Raw genomic sequence first — 20749 nt, forward strand, 5'->3', positions numbered from 1 at the left:
ATTGTCCAACCAACCATTTCTCAGCAGTCATGGTTTCTGTGAGTGCATCCCTGTGTGCATACAAACCCCTTCATGGATCACTGCCTTGTTGTGGCAAAGGGGCTTGCGTAACTCATTGAAGCCATAAGCTATGCCATGCAGGGCCACCCAAGACGGACAGGTCACGGCAGAGAGTTCTGACAAAATGTGGTCCACTGGAGAAGGAAATGGCAACCTACTCCAGTATTCTTGCCAAGAAAACCCCATGGAACGTATCACAAGGCTAAAAGAGATGACGCCGGAAGATGAGCCCCTCAGGTTGGAAGGTGTCCAATATACTACTGGGGAAGAGCAGAGGGTATTTCCAAGTAGCACCAGAAAGAGTGAAGCGGCTGGGCCAAAGCTGAAAGGACACTCAGCTGTGGATGTGTCTGGTGGTGAAAAGAAAATCCGATGCTGTAAAGAACAATATTGTTTAGGAACCTGGAATGTAAGATCAATGAATCAAGGTAAGCTGGAGGTGGTCAAACATGAGATGGCAAGACTGAACATCGACATCTTGGGAATCAGCGAACTAAAATGGACAGGCATGGGCGACTTTAATTCAGGTGACCATCATATCTACTACTGTGAGCAAGAATCCCTTAGAAGAAATGGAGTAGCACTCATAGTCAACAAAAGGGTGGGAAAAGCAGTACTGGGGTACAATTTTAAAAATGATAGAATGATCTCAGTATGAATCCAAGGCAAACCATTCAACCTCACAGTAATTCAAGTCTATGCCCCAACCACTGAGGCCGAAGAAGCTGAGGTTGATCGGTTCTATGAAGACTTACAACACCTTCTAGAACTAACACCAAAAAAAGATGTCCTCTTCATCATAGGGAATTGGAATGCTAAAGTAGAAAGTCAAGAAATCACCGGGATAACAGGCAGGCATGGCCTTGGTGTACAAAATGAAGCAGGTCAAAGGCTAATAGAGTTTTGCCAAGAGAACACGCTGATCATAGCAAACACTCTTTTCCAACAGCACAAGAGACAAGTCTACATATGGACATCACCAGATGGTCAATATCGAAATCAGATTGATTATGTACTTTGCAGCCAAAGATGGAGAAGCTCTATACAGTCAGTAAAAATAAGACCTGGAGCTGACTGTGGCTCAGATCATGAGCTTCTTGTTGCAAAATTTCGCTTAAATTGAAGAATGTAGGGAAAACCACTAAACCATTCAGGTATGACCTAAATCATATCCCTGATGAATATACAGTGGAGGTGAGGAATAGATTTCAGGGATTAGACCTGATAGACAGAGTGCCTAAGGAACTATGGACAGAGGTCCGTAACATAGTTCAGGAGGCAGCAACGAAATCCATCCCAAAGAAAAAGAAATGCAAGAAAGCCAAGTGGCTGTCTGATGAGGCTTTACAAGCAGCTGACGAAAGAAGGGAAGCGAAAAGCAAGGGAGAAAGGGGAAGATATATCCAACTGAATGCAGAGTTCCAGAGAATAGCAAGGAGAGACAAGAAGGCCTTCTTAAATGAACAATGCAAAGAAATTGAGGAAAACAACAGAATGGGAAAGACTAGAGATCTCTTCAAGAAAATGGGAGATCTCAAGGGAACGTTTTGTGCAAAGACGGGCATGATAAAGGACCAAGAAGGCAGGGACCTAACAGAAGCAGATGAGATCAAGAAGAGGTGGAAAGAATACACAGAAGAACTATACAGGAAAGATCTTAATGTCCCTTATAGCCATGATAGTGCGGTCACTGAACTTGAGCCAGACATCCTCGAGAGTGAAGTCAAGTGGGCCTTAGGAAGCATTAGTAACAACAAAGCTAGCGGAGATGACAGTATTCCAGCTGAGCTATTTAAAATCCTAAAAGATGATGCTGTTAAAGTGCTGCACACAATATGCCAACAAATTTGGAACACTCAACAGTGGCTGCAAGACTGGAAAAGGTCAGTTTACATTCCAATTCCAAAGAAGGGCAACGCCAAAGAGTGTTCAAACTACCGCACAATTGTGCTCATTTCACATGCCAGCAAGGTGATGCTCACAATCCTACAAGCTAGGCTTCAGCAGTATGCGAACCGAGAACTACCGGAAGTACAAGCTGGGTTTCGAAGAGGTAGAGGAACTAGAGATCAAATCGCCAACATTCGCTGGATCATGGAGAAAGCAAGAGAATTCCAGAAAAACGTCTATTTCTGCTTCATTGACTACGCTAAAGCCTTTGATTGTGTGGATCGCAACAAACTCTGGCAAATTCTTAAAGTGATGGGAGTACCAGACCACCTTACCTGTCTCCTGAGATACCTGTACGAGGGTCAAGAAGCAACAGTAAGAACCAGACATGGAACAACCGAGTGGTTCAAAATTGGGAAAGGAGTACGACAAGGCTGCATATTGTCACCCTGCTTATTTAACTTATATGCAGAGTACATCATGAGAAATGCCGGGTTGGATGAATCACAGGTTGGAATTAAGATTGCTGGGAGAATTATCAACAACCTCCGATATGCAGACGATACCACCCTAATGGCAGAAAGTGAAGAGGATCTCAAGAGCCTCTTGTTGAGGGTGAAAGAGGAGAGTGCAAAAGCTGGTTTGAAACTCAACATTAAAAAAACGAAGATCATGGCATCTGGCCCCATCACTTCCTGGCATATAGAAGGGGAAGAAATGGAAGCAGTGACAGATTTTACTTTCTTGGGCTCTAAGATCACCGCAGATGGTGACTGTAGCCATGAAATTAAAAGACACTTGCTCCTTGGGAGGAAAGCTATGGCAAACCTAGACAGCATAGTAAGAAGCAGAGACATCACCTTGCCGACAAAGGTCCGTCTAATCAAAGCTATGGTTTTCCCAGTAGCAACGTATGGCTGTGAGAGCTGGACTATAAGGAAGGCTGAGCGCCGAAGAATTGATGCTTTCGAACTGTGGTGCTGGAGAAGACTCTTACGAGTGCCCTGGACTGCAAGGAGGTCAAATCAGTCCATCCTAAAGGAAATCAACCCTGAGTAGGGATGGCGGAGAATTTCTCCCCGAAACTTCGGGGGGCCGAGCGCCAACGTGTTCGGCCCCCTGAACAAGTTTCGGGGAGAAATCCTCCGCACCCCCCCGCCCCCCGCACCCCCCCCCGGGACGGGACTTACCTTCACCGAATGTCCCTCCGGGTCCGGCCGGCAGTTCGGCGGCTGTTTGTGCGGGGCGGGAGCGGCAGTCGGTCTTTCGACCGGCTGCCACCGCCGCCGCCATTCCAATAAAAGAAAAAAAAACAAAAACGCCCCCGTGATAGGCTACATGACGATTAACGTAGCCTATCACGGCTGACTTTGCAGATCTAGCCGTGATAGGCTACGTTAATCGTCACGTAGCCTATCATGGGGGCGTTTTTTTTTTTTAAAAAAAACTTTCGAGTTCGCGGCCGGGTGAGGCGGGAAGCCTCCTCCCCGGCCTGAATTTCGGCCGGAGCGAGGCGGGAAGCCTCCCCCCCGGCCTGAATTTCGGCTGGGGCGAGGCGGGAAGCCTCCCCCCCGGCCTGAACTTCGCGGGGGGAGCAGCGAAGCGCCTCCCCCCCACCGTGAACAAGCTTCGACCAAAGGTAAGTGACTTTCGTCCACCCCTAACCCTGAGTGCTCATTGGAAGGACAGATACTGAAGCTGAAGCTGAAATATTTTGGCCACCTAATGCGAAGAGAAAAGTCTCTGGAAAAGACCCTGATGCTGGGAAAGACTGAAGGCAAAAGGAGAAGGGGACGGCAGAGGATGAGATGGCTAGATAGCATCACGATGCAATGAATATGAACTTGAGCACACTCCGGGAGAGAGCGCAGGACAGGAAGGCCTGGCGTGCTGTGGTCCATGGGTTCACGAAGAGTCGGACACGACTGAACGACTGAACAACAACAAGTGCATACAAAATAGCCCTATTCACATGTTGCTCATGTGCGCAGAGGATCCATTGTGAAATGGGCAGCAGGGCCACACATTTAGCTCCAACCCCTTAGGCATGCCTCTCCTTCCACTCTTCCTGTCACTGTCTATAGCTCAGCATAATGTCTGCAGAGAAGCCCCATTGTAATGATGGAGGCGCGTCACATAGAGCCCCAATTCTGCGGGGTTCTAAATCACACAGGAGCCTCTGCAACTACAGGGGATATGGAGAATGGAGAACATGCCAATGACAACACTAGGGTAGAAAGAGCAGCATGACTTTGGGGGAGGGGGCTAACCACACAGAACCACTACCCCTTCCACCATGGCTATTGTCTCCACACATAACACAGGAATAGGTTTACTATGGACCCCACATCACACATTAGATCCAACATGTTTGTATGTGTGTGTGTGTGTGTGTGTGTGTGTGTGTGCTGGGGAGGGGGCTTATAAGGCCAACTTCAGACTCATACCTCATCATACCCAGGATGTTGACATCAGGGATCTGTGTGAACTTGCCCTCCAATATTCATAAACACCTTCTGCTTTGTGTCATGACTCTACGTGGACTGCTTCCATGAGGGTATTAAAAAAAGCTGCCATAAGGTCTAGTAAGATCTGGAAACCTGCAGGATGTGTCACGGTAGAACCAAACCACACATGCAATTAATTGATTAACCCGTTATGTTCTTTTTCCCACAGAGACCCTGGCTTGGGGATTACTCTCAATAAACCAGTCACTCAGAAATGTATCGCGTCAATCAGCCCTGAATTCCTTGACCTTTAGAGGAATGAGTGCCTGTACGCACAACCATCTAGGCACATGGTAGCCTTCGGAAAAGCCTTGCCATGTTATTTTCTGGATGCTTGAGTTTCTGGCTAGCCAGGCTTATGCAGTCATGATGGCTTGAAGGATTCAACTTAGGGCACTGGCATGCCACTGTGCAAACACCTGATGGGTATGTCTTTTCCAGGGCTACCAAGCAACATTGGGGGTGGGAGGAAGATGTTTATATGCCCTGAGGTGAAATCTGTGACTTGAATGAAGGAAAAATGGATAATGGCATAGGTGAGGTCCTACTGAACAGAGACAGGTTGACAGCCAGGCAATCAAGAGCTATACTATATAACCAAAATGACCCCCCAGAAAGTAATTACTTGATATTCAAAGGAGCCAGGCTTCCTGTTATTTATTACACAAAAGATAGATTTTTCTCAGGAACTAAGAAGATGGGGTTTTTTTTGGCACATTATTTATTTTTATTTATTGATTTACAATATTTATATACCGCTCCTCGTCAGAAGATTTTGGAGCGGTGAACAACATAAGATTAAAACAATGGTTAAAAGAGTTAAAGAAGATAAAACATTTTTAAAAAGACTAATCCCAGTGAAGTGGAATTCAACAACCCGCGGCTGTTCATGCAAGGAAGGCCTCTTGAAAGAACCACATCTTCAGGAGGCGCCAGAAAGAACACAATGTTGGCGCCTGCCTGACCTAAAGGCAGGGAATTCCACAGGAAGGGGGACATCACACTGAAGGCTCTTCTCCTGGTGGACTCCAACTGGGCCATAGGTCCATGTAGAACCACCAGGAACATCCCCTCTGATGACCTCAGTGACCGGGCAGGTTGATAGGGAAGGAGGCGCTCTCTCAAGTATCCTGGTCCCAAGTTGTTTAGGGCTTTGTACACTAGTACTAATACCTTAAACCCGGCCCAGTAGCAAATAGGCAGCCAGTGCAGTTCCTCAGCAAAGGAGTTACATGCTGAAAGGGGGCAGCTCCTGACAACAGCTGAGCTGCTGCATTCTGCACTAGCTCCAGCTTCCGGACCAGCCTTAAGGGCAGCCCCACATAGAGTGCATTGCAGTGATCCAGTCTTGAGGTTACTAATGCCTGTACCACTGTAGTCAAGCTATCTCTGTCCAGGAGAGGCCGTAGCTGGCGAACCAGCCAAAGCTGGTAAAAGGCACTCCGAGCTGCTGCGACCACTTGGGCCTCCAGCAACAAAGATGGATCTAGGAGTACCCCCAGACTACAGACCTGAGTGCAACCCCATCCAGAACAGGCAATGAGCCTATCTCCTGGACCCGGGAACCACTCACCCACAGGGCTTCCATCTTGCCAGGATTTAGCTTCAGTTTATTGTCCCTCAACCAGCCCATCACTGAGTCTAGGCACTGATTCAGAACTTGCACAGCCTCTCCTGATTCAGATGTCACAGGGAGACAGAGCTGTGTGTCATCAGCATACTGATGGCATTTAGCTCCAAATCCCCTAATGACCGCTCCCAGCGGCTTCATATAGATGTTAAACAACACTGGGGACAGGATGGTACCCTGCAGCACCCCATAGCTCAATTGCCAAGGGGCCGAGGAATAGTCACCCAATGTTACTCTCTGAAATCGGCCCCAAAGGTAGGACCGGAACCATTGTAGCACAGTGCCTCCAATACCCATCCCACGGAGTCGATCCAGGAGGATATCATGGTCAATGGTATCAAAAGCCGATGAGAGATCGAGCAGAATTAACAGGGTTGCACTCCCCCTGTCCCTCTCTCGATGAAGGTCATCCATCAGGGTGACCAAGGCTGATTCAGTCCCATAACCAGAATGAAACCCAGATTGAAATGGGTCTAGATAATCAGTATCCTCCAAGAGTGCCTGCAATTGGTTCACCACAACCCTCTCAAGTACCTTCTCTAGAAAAGGGGTATTTGCGACTGGGCGGTAGTTGTCTAATACCATTGGGTCCAGAGTGGGCAGGAGTGGCTGCACTACTGCCTCCTTAAGGACAGCAGGGACCACCCCTTCCCGTAGGGAAGCATTTATCACTCCCTGGACCCACCCAGTCATACCCCTTCAGCTAGCTTTTATTAGCCAGGAGGGACAGGGATCAAGAGGGCACGTTGTCGGTCGCATTATTGCAAGCATCTTGTCCACATAATCAGGCCATAACAACTGGAACTGATCCCACAAAATTGGGCAGATGGTGGCATCAGACACCTCGACTGTTACTGAACTAACAACAGCATCAAGGTCGCTGTGGAGACAAGAGATTTTGTCCTCAAAATGCGATGCAAAAAGGTCACAGTGGGTCCTCGATGGGGCCAGGGCCCCATTTACTGGGGAAGATGTTAACCGCCGGACCACCCGGAAGAGCTCCGCTGGACAGCTACTTGAGGATGCAATGGAGGCAGCAAAATAAACCTTCTTTGCTGCCCCGCCTGCCCGCACGGCCATGCAATAGGCACGATTATGCACTCTAGAGCATGCTCGGTCGTCTTCACTTCGAGTCTTGCACCATTTGTGCTCCAGCCAATGTCCAGCCTGTTTCACTGACTGCAGCTCCCCAGTATACCAGGGAGCAGAACGGGCTCCACAGTGCCGAAGAGGGCACTCAGGTGCGATCATGTCAATGGCTCTCCTCATCTCACTGTTCCACAGTGAGGCTATGGCCTCGGCTGGATCACCAGCTCTCTCCACTGGAAAATCCCCAAGAGCATTCAGAAATCCATTGGATTCCATCAGTCTCCTAGGGTGGACCATCTGAATAGGCCCCCCACCCCTGCGGGAGGAGAGTAATGCCGTAAGTTCAAATCTCACCAGGAAATGGTCTGACCATGACAGTGGGGTTACTTGGAGCCCCCCAATCTTCAGGCTACCCATCTCACAAGTTGGAAGAAAAACCAAATCAAGGGTGTGCCCTGCTTCATGTGTTGGGCCGATGACATACTGAGACAGCCCCATGCTTGTCATGGAGGCCATGAAGTCCTGAGCTGGAACTCCAGAGACAGCCTCAGCATGGAAGTTGAAGTCACCCAGAACCACCGTCCTGGGTTCCTCCAACACCACACTTGCGACTACCTCTGCCAGCTCAGTCAGGGAGGATGCTGGGCAGCAGGGTGGGCAGTACACCAGCAGCATCCCCAATCTGTCTCTATGGCCCAACACCAGGTGCAACCCCTCAAGGCCCTCTCCAAGGTGGAGTGGTCTCCTGGTGATAGAGATGGAAGTTCTATGAACCACAGCAACTCCCCCCCCCCCCGGCCCTCTAACCTATGTTGGTGCTGCACTAAGTACCCAGGTGGGCGGAACTGAGTCAGGTTGACTCCACCCAGCTCACCCACCCAAGTCTCAGTGATGCATGCCAGGTCAGCCCTCTCATCCACGATTAAATTGTGAATGAGTGTGGTCTTGTTGCAGACCAATCTGGCATTAAATAGCAGCACCGCAAGACAGGAGGGCACAGTGGAAGAGCTACCAGCTACATGAGAGCTAGAGGAGGGGGGTAGAAGGGGAACAGTGTATAATCACCTGTGGCCCATTCTACTTTGATGTCCCAACCTCCTCCTCCTCCCGTATCTCCTTCTGCCCCAAGTCACTGGAATACTGGTGCCCCCTCCATAGCATAGGTCCCCACATTAGAGTCTCCTAGGCACATCCTTACCACCGTAAAATACCCACACTCTCCACAGCCACCCACCATTCAAATAATATACAATCAACCAGTCAACTCATACACTCCACTCATCCAACAATCACTCCCAACCAAACTAATACAGTCACAGTTTGTAATTGTGGTTGTAACCAGCCGCTGGTCACAGTTAGGACATCAGGCTTGTTAATCAACCAAATAAAGCAGAGAACAAGTAAAGTGCTATTTCCTAGCTATGTAACCATCTTCCATTAAAGACACTTTGAACTGCATTACAGAGAATAAAGTGACTCACATCAATAGTCAGTCATACGCAATTAGTCAGGAAATCATATGTTAATATGACTATTGGTGTGTTTCATTTAAAAAAAACAAAACCTGGAAACCTGCAGTGTTCAGTTTCCAAAGAGATGAAAGCTGTTGCTTAACCCAGAGTGTGCAGGGAGAGGTTGTGTTTTGCTTGCTCAGTGGTGGAGGTAAATAAGTTTGCTTGTGTGTGTTTTTGTATTAACAGATACCTACCACTCACAGAAATTCAGCCGGGGAATAGATCTTGACTGAGATAATTTAATTAAGCTTCAAGCAAGGTCATTATTTTTTTTCCTAAGTTTTATCAATTTAAGCTTTCAAATAATGGCATGCTCGATGTGCTGCTTTCCCCAGCTAATAATGTGGATTGATAACAAATTGGTATCAGATCATATTGGCATCATTAAAAGAGAGAGCTTCTGACAGCTGGACATCTGATACTTTGCCCAAAGGAGGACATTCCATATCGGTCACAATTCAGTGCACAGGCATGTACCCTTACAGTGCAATCCTATACATGTCTACTCAGAAGTAAGCCCCACTGAATTCAATGGGGTTTACTCCCAGGCAATGGAGACTGGTGGCTCCAAAGTCAATGGGGCAGTGAATCTGCTCTGGGGTCCAGTCAGAACTCTAAAGGAGCTATCCAAAATGCTGAATCCCATCCCCCAAATGGGTTCAGCACCTTGGAAAATCCCTTTAGAGTTCTGACTGGCTCTGACTGAAACCCAGAGCAGATCCACCGCTCCACTGACACAGGAGCCACCAGCCTCCACTGCTCCGAGATAAGCATGTATAGGACTGCAGCCTAAAGCCCCTTGATTTTCAGCATCATTAAGGGTGCTTAAAAGTGAAGACAGATATACAGTTAAGTATGGTGGAAGTAAACATGCCTTCTCTGCCTGGAGAACCAATGCCTCAGAATGAAAGAATGTGTATTACAACCATTGCCACACTTTTCAGTGCCTGCCTGCCTTCACCCTAATTCTGTCTTGGTTTGTGGTCATAAGTGTTTAATCTTGGAAGGTAATGACATTGACATGTAGGAACAATAGTGGAGATTCCTGCATTACCAAATCAAGTGTTCTGTGAATATGTTGCAGTGACCCACTTGTTGTAAGTTGACCTTTACGGAATTGCCAAAGTGTGCAGCAAAATTACACTCTGATTTTTTTTAAATTGGGGGATAAATAAATCAGTGGTAATTAGCACTTTTACAACGCCTTCCATTGCCAATCATTTTATGAAAATCAAGGTCCTCCTGCTACTTAATCACATCTCTAGGGCTCCAGCAGAACTGAAATTGGCTTGGCTTCACTGGGGCTATTTCGACCGGCTACCTATTGCCAAGAGATAAGAACATGTTTCACAATGCTGGCATGCAAATGTTCTTATCCCCCTGTATTGAGGAAAAAAATCCAGGATGGAAAGAGCCAATACAGTGCAGGAATCAGCATGATATTAATTAAGTCCAGCCAACAGATTTTCTGCCTGTCTGAACCCACCTGCTATAATCATTTCGTTGCCTGCATCGCATGACTCAGGCCAGTTGATCAACAATAGATTCGGATGACATGATCATGATGCCTTCACTTCATATTTCCATCATTCTTCTGGTCAATGTCTTTTGGATACTGCAAATAATATGGGGCTGTTATTTTCAGGGAGTGTAGGAGGACACACCCAATGGAAACATGGAAGAGAGACTTAGAAATTTCTTCCCTTAATGTTTTTATAATTATTCAAAATTATTTCTAGGCTGTCTTTAAGGGTGGGGCACATGGAAAAATGGTAGGTGAGTGAGTAGATGACGGGGGGCATGGAGGAATGATGGCAAAAAGTCAGGAGAAGAGGGCAAAACTTAGAGGACAAGGCTTAGAGGACACCCCTCCACTGTTGCAGTTGAAGTGGTGGATGTCAAAGGAGGGCAATGAGTGGAGAAGGAAGAATTTGTCAAGCTTGATCTTGTCAAGGTTTGCATTTTTCCACCTCCAAGCTCATTTGAACTAGGGTCCACATCAGATTGCCAGCCATTTTTTTCCCCTGAATGGAAATCTGTGTGTATTTCTGTGAGCATTTGTATAAATGTTCAATTTCCTCCCATTGAGAATAGCAGTTTTATGTGCATTTTTCAATTGTACACATTCTTTGTGCATGCATTTAAAATGTATGCATGTATTTGTATGTATTTCCCCACCACCACCACTGAAACACATTGCAAGCCTTGAAAAGGTATGGATTTTGTTAGTAAGGTGCATTCCATTCCATGTTCAGTCTCTTGGAAAGTGTGAATTGGGCATTCTTGCATAACATTTGCAAATCCAGAAAATTTCTCACCCACCCCTAGTAATGGGTACGGCTGCATACTTGGCTTCTCCATGAGGTCTTTCCATTTGCTGAGGTTTTCTGTCTTGATTCTTTGCCCGAACGTCTCTTCCATTTCCTCCTCTCATCATACCCTATTGGGATTGTTCTGGGCAGTCACACGTATTCAGTGTTTGAGCATCTGTTTGAGATGCATGGGAAGGGAAGTAGCTGAATATGTGCCACTACAAGCTGATTCACGAGAATTAGTCTGAAACACTAGTTCCCAGATTTTAATCGAACAGCACACTATTACCCTTCAGGAAGGGGAGTACTTTGTTCAGGACAATTAATTTAATTATTGAAACAAAATGCCCTACTTATCTTAGAGTAATCAAAATAGGTGCAACATAAAAATCACCTGGCTGATTCAGGCAAAGCAGAACTGGGACTGAAAGGAATGTGAAGGAGAAAGCACAGCTTTGAAATCTAAAAGATGCATTTAAAAATCCAGATGAGAAATATTCAAGCTTTCAGTGAAAAAACCCTGGAATCCAGCAATGGATTTTTGAAGTTTTGGAAGTAGAATCTGACTGACAAAGATCTAACTGCACTGATAACCAGCAATTGAAATCTGATGTAGAAATTACATTCTGAATTTGGATGCCTCTCACTCTGGTATAAATAACTTTCCTGATGATAGCGAAATACATAGGCCTATGCCTGTGTTGATTAATCGGCCTGGAAGTTACTGGAATATCATTATTTCCTCCCATGCCACTCTGGTAAGACTAGAATCTTGGTGGGAAAAGACAGAAACATATCAATTTCCCATGCCAGTACTGCCTAACTGGGAACTGGGGTAACACTGTAGTGGAAAGTTCCTGCATTATTGTAATTGCTAGGGAGCTGCAATGGCTTTCACGTTGCTGAGATAATATAGAAACAGGCTCACAGAAGAAGGCTAACACTGAACATTAAAACTTCAATACTAAGATGTGAATATCCACTAATTATTAATCATCATTATTATTGTTGTTGCTTTTTAAAAAAATGGTGCAACATGCAAGAGTATGCACTCCCTGAAGCAATTTCTGTCCTTCCTTTTTTTTTTTTTAAGGTGACTCCCAGTCTCCAGATCATTTATTTCTTTTCCCCCAACTTTCCCTTAGGGACAGAATTTATTAGGGATGTTGTGGGTGTCCAGCTGGGGCTTGAAGCCCAATCAGAAATCACCAGCTTAGCCCCCAGATACCAGTCTGCAAATCCTCCCACTTGCCCAGCTTGTTGCTTGCTGAGCTGGGCAAGTATATGGCTGCCTGCTTCCTTGCCGAGCTGCCATTTTGTGGAAAAATGGTGGCTCATCTTTGTTCATAAATGTCCATTTGTGCCCATAAAGAGCCAATTATGCAAGATTACAGGTGTAAATGATCCACTTACACCTCTAATCTTGTGTAAATGACCCCTTTATGGCTGCCATTTGCGCAAATGGACATTTACGAACAAGGATAAGCTGCCATTTTCCGACAAAATGGCAGCTCAGTGAGGAAGCAGGCAGTTACGCACAGCTCACTGGGCACTTGCAGACTCCCTGGCAGCTCACATGGTGCAGTGAACAGGGGCGGGCGGATGGCTGGTGGGGGTCCAGTGAGTGGCGTATAACCTGGACTTCACTGAATTCAGCCATCCCCAGAACTGACTAGATCACCAGCCACTTGCAAACCAGTATAGTCAATTTCACCACTCCACTGAATTCCATGGAAGGAGGTAGGTGATGTGGCTGCAATTAGGACAATGATTTTATTTTCCCCATATCTTGTCCCCTCCTTCATGAAGTAATCAACCCACCATTGCTGGAGCGGGGCTAGTGTCATTGTAGCGGCAAGGGGGAAGTGGTTCTATTTCAGGCCTTCATATCATAACCCAGGAAACACAGCGCAGTCCCCCAGGCAGCTACATATTGTGGTCTGCAAAGTAGGGATATGCATTGGATTCAGCCAAAGTCCAATGCTTGAGTATAAGTGGGGCCCTTCAGACTGTTTCTGATGCTTCCTGAGGCAAACATGCTTCCCTGTGAAACCACTAGGCCCAAAGCTGGACTGGAATAAGGCTTTGTTTCTTGTTCATGCTCGGCAAAGCAGCCCTTCTGTCTCCTCTCTAAATTGCATCCTCTGCTCTCGGTTTTTGTTTTTTAAAATGCTGATTTGGGATAGGGGAAGGCAATTTATTTATTTATTGCATTTATAGCCCACCTTTTTTCCTCTTTCAAGGAACCCAAGGTGGCTTACATTATCCTCCTCCTCTCCATTTTATCCTCACAACAACAACCCTGTGAGGTAAGTTGGACTGAGAATCAGTGACTGGCCCAAAGTCACCCAGTGAGCTTCCATGGCCGAGCGGGGACTAGAACCCAGATCTCCCAGCTCCCAGTTCAACACTCTTGCCACTACACCACACTGGCTCTCAATGTGGCAGAGTGACTCTAATCTAGGGCACATTTTACCAGCAGCTCCAATCACTGTGTTTTGGGGAAGGGCAAGGATGGGACTGTGAGGTGGCCATTTTTCCAATGACACCATGATTCATTGTGAAAAAGCCATAAATTGTCTTTCAAGAATCATGTCTCCCTAGTTCCTGAACCTATCTTTCTGAAATTTTGCAGCTTTCTTGCCTGGGAACAACTCTATGAAGTCTGCCATTTTAGTTAAAATCCCCCCCCCCAAAAAAAAAAACAGTGGGGAGGCAAGGGGAAGCAAATCCTCTCCTTCTGAAACCTTTCAGGTTTCTTAGTTAGGAACACTTCTAGGCTGCCTACCATTTTTTGGAACAACAGTCCTCAAGGAACATAGGAGGATACGTCCTTGTTTAGATACCATGAATGTCAAAGGATGCTCTTGCACAACTGCCCCTCCTTCAGCTATTGTTCTAAAATCTGGCATGCTCGACCCCCTCACACAGGGCAACTAACCCTGCAATGTTCATCCAATCCTTCCAAGAAATTAAAAAAAAAACCTTGTTGGTATCTCCATTTTTAAAAAATCCAAATATAAAGGTGTGTAGTACAAAACTCCTACAACTATTTTCTAGAAATTTAGCAGGTGTCCTCTCCTCCTAAGTGGCTACTAGCCTGCAAATATTAACCAATTATGACAAACAGAAAAAAAATACAAATGTTTTTTGATTAACCATGATAGACAATGGGAGGCACAAAGCCTTAGGTTTCTAAATCTCAACTTGGGTTCGGTACCAGGGTTGACATGGACAACCTCTGTGTCCATCTGAGCAGAATCAGGCCATTTTCCAAAGCACCAAATTGGCATCTGAGCCAAACCTGGGGGTTGGTGCACACCCCTACTGCAAAGTACTTGACAACCCCCCTAGTTTTTGAAGTCCCAACCAGGGAGCAAAACCAGGAGATGCACTGTATGCATAGCTGCCAGCATGAAATATAGTTTGATCTTCAAGTATTATAGCATAAAACAGCCATTCCCAATCTGGTGCTCTCCAGATGAGTTAGACCACATCTCCCATCATTCCAATTGCCTCCCAGCACATCTGGATGGTACCAGATTGGGAAAGACTGCCATAAAACATTCAAAGCTTTGTCAGAAGGACAGCAACTCATTCGTTCATCAAGGGCAAAAAAATGATCATCACAACTTTTCAAAGTGACCCATTTACTGGCTATGCTATTAATACAGAAATAAATTATAATGCCATTGTAAAATAAAGTAACTTCTTGTATATTGGCAAGTTGCCTAACATTAACCTGTGAAAAACTCAGAATGTTCTTATAATCCATGCAATTACAATCAAAAGAGATTGCAACGTCTATTTTACTGGATGGTCAGTTTCACTTCCCCAGTAGAAATATTCACCGCCCATCATCAGGCAAATAATTTCTGCCACAGTATTCTCTGTGAGAAGCAGATTATATTTTTCCTGAGGAGATTGCTCTGTGAGGTCAATCAAAGACCACACAGAACGAAAGAAGAGACTTCTTTTGGAGATGTTTCTTGCGTCTGGGAAGAGCTTCTCCAAAGCTAAAGGAGATATTCAAATACTTAATATTCAGTAATAAATGAGGCTACTAAATAACATTTAAAGGTTTTGCAGAGTCTTTAAGGGCTGCCTCTGGCTCTAAAATGAGCTAGTTAAAATAATCTCATTTTTTTTCTTGGCTGAGGCAGATTCATTCATATGCTTCCACTTCCTTTTTTTTCTTTTTTGCTGCCTCAGGTTTTTGACATCATTTGAAGAACAAGTGAAGAAATTGAAGGAATGGCCCAAAAAGGGGGTGTGGGTGGGAGAGGATAGAGATGTTGGCTAGTGAAGAAGAGCTAATAAAACAAGGAAAGTATGCGGGCGGTGGTGGTGGTGTCTAAATTGTATATGCACTAGATCAGGGGTGGGGGACATATAGTTCTCTAGATTCCAATTCCCATCAGCCTTGGTCAGCTTGGCCAATAGTCAGGAATAATGGGAGTTGTAGTCCCACAACACGTGGAGGTCCACAGTTTCCCTACTCCTGCATTGGATCCTAATTGGCTTCTGAGGTATTCCCAGTATGAAATTTTCTCATAAGATTTGGTACAATGTTATTAGGACTTACTAGAGCTTAGATCCCTCTGTCAAATGATGATGAACTGGATATTTTGTTTGGCATGTGTCCCTCCCACTTCCGATGATGACGATGATGAATGCTGCAAATATAGTGATGCATTGGTTACTTAGACTGGAGAGCTTTCTGGGTGACTTTAGGCTGGTCAATATCTTTCAGCCCAACCTTCCTCATGCGATTGTTGTAAGAATACAAATGGGATCACCTCCAGGCATGCTACCCCAGGATTCCTTGGAGGATGTGCGGGATGATGCAGTACAAAAGTAATATGTAAGGATAACAATCTTCTTTAACAAAGTTCCAGATGTGTGTGAGTGCAAGAGCAATTTGACCTGTCATTCCACCCTTTCTGAATCATCAATGAAGACAGGAGATGTTTGGGAAAATGGTGACCTTTTACCTAGAACAGACCCCCACCCCCACCCCAATTCTCCATCTCCCTTAGAACAGAAGTGAAGAAAGGCCTCTCTCAGTTCACAGTGAAAGGCAGCTGTGACATAACCACATCACCATCCACTTCTCTTATCCTTTGTTTGCATTATTGCCATAAAAAAGGACAAAAAACAGATATGACGAGGGAGATATGACAACTGGATCTCCTTCAGCAGCCGCTTGATATTCAGAAGGTCCCAGGTTCAATCCCCGGCATCTCCAGGTAGGGCTAGGAAAGAATCCTGCCTGAAACCCTGGAGAGCCGCTGCTGCCAGTCAGTGTCAACAATACTGCACTAGATGGACCCTGGGTCTGACTCAGTACAAGGCAGCTTCCTACGTTTCCCCTTGAAAGCAGGGTGGGGACTGAATTCCATTTCAAAGAAGCTCTCGGGGGCCACATCCCAGTGCTAGGGAGGAACAAATGCAAAATGGGTGGGGCCAAAAATACAAACAACAACAACACCCCAGCATATTTTAGCTTAAAGCTCTTACTGCCAGCAACTAAACCCTGGGAGAGGCATTTTCCCACACTTAGAATAGTGAAATTACTGAACAAAAGCTGGGAAATCACAAAATCATTGGTGGTTGGGGGAAAGGGTGTATGGTCATCTGGGGAACCCTGGAGGGCCAGACTGGGACCCCTAGGAAGGCTGGATTTGGCCCCCAGGCCTGATGTTACCCAGCTCTGCTTTAAAGTAGTTGTGGGAGAAGGTAGAGGTTCTTTTATTGAAGTAGTAGCACTGCTAGAGATGGGTTAACCCTTTCTCCCTGCATCTTCCCCCACCAGTCCAATTTAAACCTCTCCATGAATATTATTAATTTAAACTACCCCACTTCTAATATCAGCCTAACTTGTTGGAATCTTTGAGTCATTCCTGAATACAATTATACTTCTTTCTTCTCCAAAGAAAACCACAGCAAACTATTTCAAAACAATTAACCAAGCGGAAGGCTGGCTGATCTTTATCTTATTTAAGCAGGAACACTTACTCTGATTCAGGGCCAGTTTGCATGTTCATTCGCTATGTCATGGGTTTCCTTTTTCTGACTTCAAAATTGCACCATGCACATGGCTTTTGGCCTGAATTTTTTGTTGTGAGCAACAAGCAAATGGTAGAATGTCATGCACATACTTTCTGAATAAGGACTAGGCACTGGTGATCAAGATAGTGGTCCACACCATTTGTCCCAAGTACAAGTCACAATGTTGCATCAAGAGTGGTGGCATTTGACAATTCTGGTTTGTGCTTGTGATGAACAGTTCTGATAAACCATCATTCATGTCCATAATGACATCTGAAGAGCATCTTCCCATCCTTGTAATGCTTGTGCAATCCGTTCTCGGAGCCAGAGTAGACATGACATTAAACAAACAGCAGTGGACAAACATGGCAGCTGTGCGGTGAATTTCCTCTTCTGCCTTTGGGTTGTCTAGTAGAACTGAGTTCATGTTGTAATGTCACCATATTCTGCCACTGCTGTGATCCACACTCTAGTGGGGGGAAGGACACCTTGGGAGGGAACCCAGCTCAGTGGTAGAGCTAGAGCACACGCTTGGCATGCAGAAGGTCCCAGATTCAATCCCTGACATCTCCCAGTAGGGCTAGGAAAGAATCCTGCCTGAAACCCTGGAGAGCTGCTGCCAGTTAGTGTTGTCAATACTGGGCTAGGTGGTCATTATAAGGCATTTTCTTATGTTCATCATTGGCTGCTGATGGGAAAATGTGAAGCATTGAAATAGGTTCTAATAGTTGCTATGGGAGTAGGGGTGGGGAAACGCAGAGGGGCCAGATTATTGGTTGCTGCTGTCAGTAGCAGCCATGTGTTTCCTGTCCAATCTAGTTTGGCCTTCAGCTTTGTTTTCCACATACATCTGCCCATTAGGGTGGAGGATCTGGCTCCAGATCCATGGTGCCCCATCTGTGTTTGGCACAGTCATAATTGCTTTAGATATTGGCTTCTCCTTTTTGCAAGTTCCAAGGCAGGAAAGAACACAGGCATCAAAATGAAATGGCAAAAAAATAGTCTACTTTTTAAAACACCACATGTGTGTAACTTCCCACAACCTAGGCAGGGAAACTCTTAATTGACAACCTGCAGAAAAAGAAGAAGTTCACGTTCTGTTCTAAGTGTTTGTATGTGACTAATACAAGAAACTTGAAAATGCTTCTGGAAACATCTGCACTGAATCTTACAAATCATTTTTTTTTAAATTAACATCAGAAACCATATAAAAAACCCATACTGACTGTGTGGAAGCATGCTGCTGATATGACAGTATATTTAAAAGGTAGCTTTGTAAAACTACCTCCTGCCTCCAACCCCCTACATATTCTGTTCTGCATGCTGGAATGCCCTAGTTCTAGGGATGTATGGACTGTGTAAAATCCTCTCCATCTGTTTTCTGGACTGTCAGGGGCTTTTTGTTCCATCATCCGCTCACAGATGGATGCGAATATTATTTTTTTTCAGCATGCGGAAAAATACGTAAATAATTATGTAAGTATTTACATAATTTACCTTAGTACGTAACATTTAGCGTATTGTCCCCCATTCCATTCAACATTTCCTCAGCAGAAACTTATGTATTTTCCTTACAAATTAATATGTGAAAAATTTGGGAAAGTAAAGAAAAAACATCCAGGAGTCCACAGACTCCATACACCCTGAGGGCTCCGCAATGGATTCCGCAGGTTGGATTCTCAGAAATCCGAGCTCATTTCAGTCTGTCTCGAATTTCTCCAGCATCCCTACCTAGTTCTGTCCCTTCCTTCCTCTACACTCCTGCTGCACATAGAGAGCTACACTCAGGGGAGGGTGGAACACTCAGTGGCATACATAGGGAAGGTCTGGATTGGGTCCTTGCAGGAGTAGGTTTATTTGCACAGGTAGGTCATCTATTAGGCCACCATGGAAATTGTATGGAAAGGCACAATCCAAATTGTGGGTGTTGAACCTCTTTCAGCCTGAGGGCCAAATCCTATTTTGGATCAGCTATCAGGGGCTACATTCTAGTGGTAGGTGTCAAAAATACCAGCTTACTTTAGTTTAAAGGTGCAATCCTATGCACGTTTAGACATAAAAAAGTCCTACAACTCCCAGCATTCCCCAGCCAGCATTCCCCAGTCCGCAGGGGGGGAGGCGATCCATCCCTCCCACCCCAGAATCCTCGCCGGCCGGCTCTGCTCCACAGTGGGTCTGTGGAGCTGCCAGCCGGCTCCAGTCACTGGCGGACTTCCGGCCGCTGGGACGCAAATGGCGTCCAGCATAGCGTCCCTGCTCTTTGCCATGATAGGCTACATAAAGATTTACATAGCCTATTATGGCAAAGAGCAGGGACGCAAATGGCATAGCAGATGCTATTTACGTCCCTTCTCTTTTCCGTGATAGGCTACGTAAATATATATGTAGCCTATCATGGCAAAGAACAGGGATGCAAATGGCGCATCCACTGCACCATTTGCGTCCCTGCTCTTTGCCATCATAGGCTACACCAGACACCATTTCTTCCACAGGATGGCAGCAGACGGACTGGACCTGGTCGGTGGCAGGTAGGATCCGTTCCGGGGCAACTTCACAGGGTGGCAGAATTCTCTAACATCCGGCCTCATTGGAGTCCGTGGTGGAATTCTCTAACATCTCTATGAAATTGACCGATTCTTAATAGGGGTGGACGAAAGTCCCTTACCTTATCCCTCAGCTTGCTTCGTGGTGGGGGGGAGGCTCCCCCCAAAAATTCTGGGCATGGTGGGAGGTGCCCCATCCCTCCCCGCCGAAATTCTGGCCAGAGGGGAGGCGCCCCATCCCTCCGGCCGAAATTCTGCCCAGGGGGGAGGCGCCCTGTCCCTCCGGCCGCGAATCTCGTCTTCTGCCGGGACGCAAATGGCGGTGGCCGTAGCCGCCGCCATTTGCGTCCCTGCAGTCAGCCGTGATAGGCTGCATAAATCCTTATGTAGCCTATCACGGCTGACTTTGGGGGAAAAAAAAAGCGCGTAAACATTTACGTAGACTACGGCGAAAATAAGGGCAACGCAAATAGCGTTGCCCTTATTTTCGCCATAGTCTACGTAAATGTTTACGTAGACCACACGTACCCAAATAAGGAACGCAAATGGTGGCGCCCATGGGCGTCGCCATTTGCATACATGCTTTCCCCCCCCCCAAAGTCAGCTGTGATAGGCTACGTAAGGATTTACGTAGCCTATCACGGTGTTTTTTGAAAATCTAGCCATGATAGGCTACGTAAATCTTTACGTAGCCTATCACGTTTGTTGTTGTTGTTGTTGTTTTACTGGGAAATGGCGGTGGTGGCAGCCGGTCGGAAGCTGCACCGCCGCCAGGAGCCGCCAGCACCAGGGACATTCGCGCAAGGTAAGTCCCATCCCGGGGGGGGGACATACTGTTTCTCCACCAATTTCAGGGCGGCTCCAATTTCATGGAGAAATTCTCCGACATCCCTACCGATCCAGGCCCAGGGATTTGAGTCCTTCACTCTTAAAGATGTGGGGTTAAATCTCTATGTATTATACATAGCGTATAATAGCGCAAATAGCGTTGCCTTTATTTTCGCCGTAGTCTACGTAAATCTTTACGTAGACTACAGCGACCAAATAAGGAACGGGAATGGCGGCTCCCTATGGGGGCTGCCATTATCCGTACGCGCTTTTTTTTTTTTTAAAGTCACCCGTGATAGGCTACGTGACGATTTACGTAGCCTAT

This window comes from Heloderma suspectum, chromosome 1 (genome assembly GCF_057233095.1).
Source record: "Heloderma suspectum isolate Gila_16-S chromosome 1, 16-S_ref, whole genome shotgun sequence".
NCBI lineage: Eukaryota > Metazoa > Chordata > Lepidosauria > Squamata > Helodermatidae > Heloderma > Heloderma suspectum.